Source organism: Equus caballus, chromosome X (assembly GCF_041296265.1).
Source record: "Equus caballus isolate H_3958 breed thoroughbred chromosome X, TB-T2T, whole genome shotgun sequence".
In the NCBI taxonomy this organism is placed as follows: Eukaryota; Metazoa; Chordata; class Mammalia; order Perissodactyla; family Equidae; genus Equus; species Equus caballus.
Window position 1 is genome coordinate 128,901,144 of NC_091715.1, and position 8,261 is coordinate 128,909,404.

Here is an 8,261-nt window from a genome sequence, read left to right on the forward strand (position 1 = left end):
TAATAACCTAGATATAAATTGTAAAGGATTATCATTCTAAATTTGCAGATTTTCAAATTGCTGCAGTTGAAGATTGACTTAAGCGAAAAGTGACAAAGACAAGGAGAAAAGTGTCGGAGACTAAGATGTGCATCGATGGGGTAGACGAAATTGATGCCAGGAATGGTCTGGAAGAGAAGGCAATCTAATATTTCAGCCCGCTGGCACACGAATACAAAATCAGGAAACTGTTGACGAGTATTGAGCAGCAACCCAGCAACTTAAATGTATAACTGAAAAGAAAAGGCAAAGACATCTGGAGAGTAGATTGAAACTGCATTGTCAAACGAATAAGAAAGCATGTTTACTGAAAGTGACATGGACCTCCAACGCTACTTCATTTCTGTGGTAACACAGAGACTTCCAACAAAGTGAAACAGCACCCGTGACTCCACAGCCTCTTGTACTTATCCAAGCAAACAATAAAAAAAGCTTTTCCACAAAGTCTGATTATTTACAATTACGATATAAAGCATCACTGTATACACTATGGGTTTAATATGAAATAAGTAATCCCATTCGGAAGAATTGTATCGTATAAACATGAAAATATGTTGAAAGAAAAAAATTAAAAATTTAATTAACAAAATGTAATGATGTTGGCCATCATGACGGCTGCATTGTTTTGATTTTTATCCATCAGACAGTGAATCTCCATTAGACAAAATCAGAGGACTGTGAATAAAGCAAATATCTTGAAAGAAATTATGTCGAGGTACTTTATCATAAAGTGTGGAATTTTTTGTGAATTTTGAGGATTATATGTTCCCCAAGCATACAAGTACACAACAGAAACTTCAATGTTTTGAAAGGTGATTTTCATTTTAAAGGTACATATTTCGGAGAAAAAGAAGAAATAGTTTGGTCCTTAATTATGTAACCATACTCTTTTAAATGTGTTCAATGCCCTTTCCGTACTCTGTTAATATATTCATTTAATTAGTTCTTTAAAATCTAAAGCTTACGTAGTTACTAATTAAATTGCAAAATATAAAAGTATATGGTTGAAACTTCGTTTAAAAATGATTAGTTAAGGGCCGGCCCAGTGGTGCAGTGGTTAAGTGCACACATTCCGCTTCTCGGTGGCCCGGGATTCGCTGGTTCGGATCCCGGGTGCAGACATGGCACTGTTTGGCAAAAGCCATGCTGTGGTAGGCGTCCCACATATAAAGCAGAGGAAGATGGGCACGGATGTTAGCTCAGGGCCAGTCTTCCTCAGCAAAAAGAGGAGGATTGGCAGATGTTAGCTCAGGGCTAATCTTCCTTGAAAAAAAAAGATTGGTTACTTTACATAATATGTCAAAAACACCATATAGGTTAGAGCACATAATAGGAGCTCCATAAATATATTTTTATGAATGAATGACTATTATGCAGTCACTAAAACACTATGTCCTCTGACAAGTATTTAATCATATAGAAACATGGTTGCAATGTATTTCTGAATTTTAATTCTAGTTAATTCTGAGCATACAATTATAGAAAATTTTAATTTTTTTCTTTTACATTTTCTTGTTCTAAAACGTCCACCAAAAACCAAATTATTTTTAAAATATGGGAATATGATTTTTAAGCTATTATAAAATATAAAATATAAGATCCAAACTGCAAAAATATTTGTAAAGTGTAATGTGTTTAACTGAAACTAGCCAGAGGCACAATGAGACTGGCTGTCAAGCGTATCTGCTTTGCTGAAATCTCATTGCTAGCGTTTGACTTATTAGGTAGGCTGGCAAACCAAATTTTGACAAGAGGCTATAAAAGACTGAGAAAAGTCATAAAGACTTAGGGTAGCTCAGGAGGAGGTTAGAGGCATGTGTGAGAGAGAAGACGCTGATGCTGAAATGATAAATGCCATTATCAGGTGAAATTTGGGAAACTAGAGAGATTTTTAGAAAGTTTAACTGCGTGACGTGATATAATCTCTTCCTATCTCCCCAAAACTTTAGTAAATATCTCCATTCTTCTTCAAAGGTTAATTGAGGAGGCGGCCCCGTGGCCGAGTGGTTAAGTTCGCGTGCTCCGCTGTGGCAGCCCAGGGTTTCGCCGGTTCGGATCCTGGGCGTGGACATGGCACGGCTCATCAGGCCATGCTGAGGCAGCATCCCACATGCCACAACTAGAAGGACCCACAACTAAAAGTACACAACTATGTACCTGGGGCCTTTGGGAGAAAAAAGGAAAAATAAAATCTTTGAAAAAAAAAAAGGTTAATTGAAAAAAATGTCTGTATTGTCTTACATTATCATACATTTCATACTTTGCCAACATAAATTCACAAAGTGCAGAAAAGAATCTACCAAAGACAATACAAAATTAGTTCCACAATATAATATTCATCTGAGTGATCGGCTCTGAGGAATTGCTATTCTGTAGCAGTTATTAAATAAAACTTAAATACTCAGTAGTCATGTGCATTTTCTGTGACTATATATCCAGCTATAGTTTTAGGTAATTTAAAATTTATTGGTGACATAACACAATAGTATTTAAGAGCGCAGACTTTAAGCTCGACTTGGATTTGAAACCCATTTTTGCAAGATACTGTGTTTGATCTTAGGCAAATTATTGAAGTTATTTGAATCATTTCCTTATCTACAAGGTAGGGCTAAAAGTACCTACTTGATAGCATTATTGAAAGGATTACATAATATAAATGAGGTGTTTGACACAGACCCTGAGAAATCAATAAATCCTAATTATAATGTAAGCTCAATGAGGGCAGAAATGTTTATGTCTTTCAATCACTGTTGTATGCCTGGCACATAGAAATGCTCAAGAAATATTTGTTGAATGAATTGATGAGTAACTATTGCTATTATTAGTAATTATTTCAATGATTAGAGTGCCAACCTAAATACAATGTATCTGGAAATACATATGTATACAGGGAATATACGATGTTTATATAAGGACTGTACTTTCTAATTTTGTACATTTCCTCCCCCTCCCAGGCCCCGTTGAATAATATCTTGAACACTTCTCGGCAAACAGTAAACACCCAGTCAGTGCTCAGGGAATATTAGCTGAGGATTTTCAGTCCAATGGAGACGAAATACACAATGAGAGTAAGAATCCTACAAATTTGTTTACTTTGAATATCTGTGTTAGAATAGTTATCCAAAAATATTGTATACAGCACGTCAGTTTAAAAGATGTTACTTACAGAGGTATGGCTTTGAAGGAACGTTATTCGGTTGTGAAGGAGTTAGAAATATGATGGATGAGGTTGAGTAAAGATAGAAAACTACTAGCATCAGTCACAGATTATAAGAGGTTATGATTGTGAAAAGCTTAGATGAGGAAGAAACAGCATAGAAGAAGAGAGATAACACAATGGAGGAAGTTGGTTTATATAGTATGTTATTAAAATGCTCATTCTCTCGTATCCTGTCACATCCTTTATTGTTCAAGACAAGTATCTAGTAATTGACCTTAAAGGAAAATGATACCCTATCATAATCTATCAAATCCATTGTTCAGTGACATGCGTGGATCAGAAAATATTTTTTGTCTCAACAGCTTTGTGTCCTGTGCATAAGTTTAGGACTTTTCACTCCATTAAAACTCAGAGTAAGGGGCCAGCCTGGTGGCGCAGTGGTTAAGTTTGCACATTCCACTTCGGTGGCCTGGGGTTCTCAGGTTCAGATCCCAGGCACGGACCCACGCACCGCTTGTCAATCCACGCTGTGGCAGGCGTCCCACACATAAAATAGAGGAAGATGAGCATGAATGTTAGCTCAGGGCCAATCTTCCTCAGCAAAAAGAGGAGGCAGCAGATGTTAGCTTAGGACTAATCTTCCTCCAAAAAAAAAAAAAAAACTCAGAGTAAATTATTCTCTATACAATCATGAAGAACTAGGGACAGAGTGCCCCACCTCTTTTGTTTCCTTCTTTTGTAATGGAATGGATTACACAAACCGTTCAGAGCTGATTTCCTATTTATGTGTTATAACAGTGCTTTCCTAGTTCTTAAAGATAAATGAAATATTTTTATTCCATAATAATGACATATTCTTGTTTACTTGATGAATGAAGACTATGAAAACTTCCTTTTATTTACTGGTTTTTGCATAAGTTTGATGTTATACGTATTATTATGTATAGTCTTGTTCTGTTGAAACTGAGGCATGCTTATTAGGAACTGAGAATAAACACAGAAAAGTGAAACATTGCTCCTTCCAATCTCTTAATATGCTTCACTTCTCTGTCTTGTCACTCCTCTCTTTCTCTCCACCTCTTGTGTTTCTCTGTGTCTCTCAATGGTTTCTTTTTTCTCTTTCTCAGGAAATATAATCAAAACTTCTCAAAATGAGAAACTGAAGTAACTTCTGCAGTCATCCATTTGCTCCCAATCTTTCTCAAACTCGCCCATTCAATCTGAAACTCACTCCATTTAGATTTTGCCCCCATTACTCTACTAAAACTGCTTTTATCAGGGTCCTTAATGATTATCCTCTTTCTAAAACTGTAGTCAATTCTCAGGCCTTCCTTTACTTTATCTCCTCTCAGCATTTGATTAATCTGCACTTGTATACAGGTACGGCACATTCTGCTGGTTTGCCTCCTACTTCACTAGTCACTCTTTCTCACTCTTTTTGTCCTTTCCTTCTCTACGGGACCTCACAATAATACAGTGTGCCAGGGCTCAGTTAGTCCTAAGTTCTCTTTTACACTCACTCCTTTAGCAAATATCATGCATGTGCTAATGCATCTCAAATCCTCATCTTCAGTCTGGACTTTGCCCCAGAATTAAAGACTCATATATCCAACTGCTTAACCCATACTGACATTTGCATGTCCAACACATGTGTTAAAATTTTTATGAATCTCTACTAAGTATTGCAAAAGTTAAGAATAACAATAACAAATATACCCACCTAGTGTACAAGTCTATAAGATTTTTTTCTCCCTCCTTTAACAAAAATTTCAGGGTACTGAGGCAAAAGATGATTTGGCCTTTTACAGTCAGTATTTTTTTGATTAATTATTTTTTTACTGAGTTCATAATAGTTTACATCATTGTGAGATTTCAGTTGTACATTATTTCTTGTCTGTCACCACATGAGTGCTCCCCTTCACCTCCTGTGCCCACCCCCACCCCCCTTCCCCTGGTAAGCACTGAACTATTTTCTTCGTCCATGTGTTTGTTTATATTCCACATATGAGTGAAATCATATGATGCTTGTCTTTCTCAGTCTGGCTTATTTCGTTTAGCTTAATTCCCTCCAGGCCTATCCATGTTGTTGCAAATGGGATGATTTTGTCTTTTTTATGGCTGAGTAGTATTCCATTGTGTATGTATATACTACAGTCAGTATTTTTTAAATTGATGTGAAATTCTGATAACATAAAATTAACCATTTTAAAGTGTACAATTCAGTGACATTTAGTACATTCACAATGTTGTGCAGTCATCACCTCCATCTAATTCCAAAACATTTGCGTTACCTCAAACAGATCAGTTCCATTAAACCATCATTCCCCATTCCCTTCTTCTCTCAGGCCCTGACAACCACTCATCTGGTTTCTCTCTCTATGGGTTTGCTTATTCTGGATATTCACATGAAAGGAATCATACCATATGTGGCTTTATATGTCTGGATTCTTTCACTTAGCACAACGTTTTAAAGGTTCATCTATGCAGTAGCATGTATGAGTACTTCATTACATTTTATGGCTGAATAATATTCCCTCGTAATTATGCACCACCTTTTGGTTATCCATTCATCGGTTGGTGGATATCTGGGTTGTATCCACCTTTGGGCTATTGTAAATAGCACTGCTATGAACGTTTGTGTACATGCTTTTGTTTGAACACCCGTTTTCAGTTTTTTGGGTATATACCTAGTAGTGGAATTTCTGGGTCATATGGTAATTCTACGTTTAACTTTTTGAGAAACTGTCAAATTGTTTCCCACAGCAGCTACATCATTTCACCTTCAAAGCAGAATGTATGAAGTTTCCAATTTTTCCACATCCTCACCAACACTTTCTATTTTCTTTTTATTTTTTTATTATGGCTATCCTACTGTAAAGTGGTATCTCATTGTGATTTGTATGTGCATTTCCCTAACAATTAATGATATTGAGCAACATTTCAAGTGTTCGTTGATCATCTGTATATAATCTTTAGGGAAATCTATTGCCCGATTTTAAATTTAGATGTTTGTCTTTTTGTTGTTGAATTGAAAGTTCTCTTTATATATCCTGGATATTGGTCTGTAGTTTTCTTTTCTTGTAGTGTCTTCTTTCTGACTTTGGTATCAGAGTAATGCTGGCTTCTTGGAATGAGTTAGAAAGTGTTCCATCCTCTTCAATTTTTGGAAGAGTTTGAAAAAGATGCATGTTAGTTGCTCTTTAAATGTTTGGTGGAATTCACCAGTGAAGCTATCTGGTCCAAGGCTTTTCTTTGTTGGGATATTTAAATTACTGATTTAATCTTACTAGTTAAAGGCCTTTGCAGATTTTTAATTTCTTCATGATTCCGTCTTGGTAGATTTTTTTGATCTAGCAATTTGTTCATTCATCTGGAGTATCCAATTTGTTGCTGTACAATTGTTCAGTACTCTCTTATAAACCTTTTTTTAATTTCTATAAAATCATTGGTAATAGTCCCACTTTCATTTCTGATTTTAGTTATTTGAGTCTTCTCTTTTTTCTCAGTCAATCTAGCTAAAGGTTTGTCAATTTTGTTGATCTTTTAAAGAACCAATTTTTCACCTTATTGATTTTATTGTTTTTCTATTCTCTATTTTACTTATCTCTGCTCTAATCTTCATTATTTCTCTCCTTCTCCTAGCTTTGGGTTTAGTTTGTTCTTTTTTTCTAGTTCCTTAAAGTGTAGAGTTAGGTTGTTGATTTTAGACCTTTCTTCTCTTTTAATGTGCTTGTAGCTATAAATTTCCCTCTTAGCACTGCTTTCACTGCATCCCAGAAGTTTTAGTGTGTTGTATTTTCATTGTCATTTGTCTCAAGGTATTTTCTAGTTTCTCTTATGTTTTCTTCTTTGACTCATTGGTTGTTTGAGAGTGTGATGTTTAATTTCCACGGTGTGTGAATTTTCCAGTTTTCCTTCTAGTTTTGATTTCTAGTTTTATTCCATTGTGACCATAAAAGATACCTAGTATGATTTTTATCTTTTAAAATCTATTAAGACTTGTATTTTGGCCCAACATGTGGTCTATCCTGGGGAATACTCCATGTACACTTGAAAAAAAAAAAGTGTATTTTGTTATTTTGGGATAGGGAGTTCTGTGGATGTCTGTTGGATACCAGTTGCCCCCTTCTTGAACAAGTATTTGCTTGGTTTCTGTTAACCTTTGACTATTTTCCAGAGTTCTGACAAAGTTGATTCTGACGGTTTTTGCCTGTATTTTCAGTGCTTCTGTGGAGAGATGGTCCTTGGGTTTCCTACTTTGCCATTTTCACTGAAATTACTCTTGACTCTTTAGTTTTTATACAAAATGAAACGTGAAGTGATTAACCTAGGGTGGGTGAACTTTGGGTTTGGTGACACTACTCTGAATATACTTGTGCATATAAAGAATTTAAAAGATAGAGATATCAATTGACCTTAAAGTTTGGAAATCTCTGTGAAAACATTTCATAATAGTTCATGTTTATAGTTAGCCCTTTTGCCCTCTCCCTCAATTGTCACATATCTTCATCTGATCTTCAACAAATTAATCACCACCCAGAAATGGTATGGCTTTCTATAGGTTAGGGAAGAGGGGAGATGTTTCTAGCACTGTCTGTTAACAAACATCTTCCAACCTGCAAGCTTGACAAGCCCTAGAAGTTTCTGATTGCCACTTAGTCGCTTCAGCCTTGATGCAAGGTGTCTAAGTTGTCCAGAACAGAGCTGGCTCAGAGCAAAGAAATGCCCAGTTTCTTGGACTCCATTTTGCTTTACAGCAAATTTACAGAGGTACAGCTTCCAGTGTATGGTTCCAGAAATGTCTGCAAAGCAAGGACATGGTGAAAAGTGTATAAAAGGATAAAGGTTTGGAAGAGTATTGACCTATATATTACTTTATTTGTTGGCGTATGCCTCCAGGACCCTTACTAAATAATGTCCACCCCACCATGCTAGGCATTCTACCACTCCATGCTCCCATCTTGGTCTATGGGTCCCATCGTTAAACTTTTTCATAGATAGAATTGGCTTCAAAATTACCTTTAGATTCAAATTCTCACCCCTGAAACAAAGGCACCTGAGT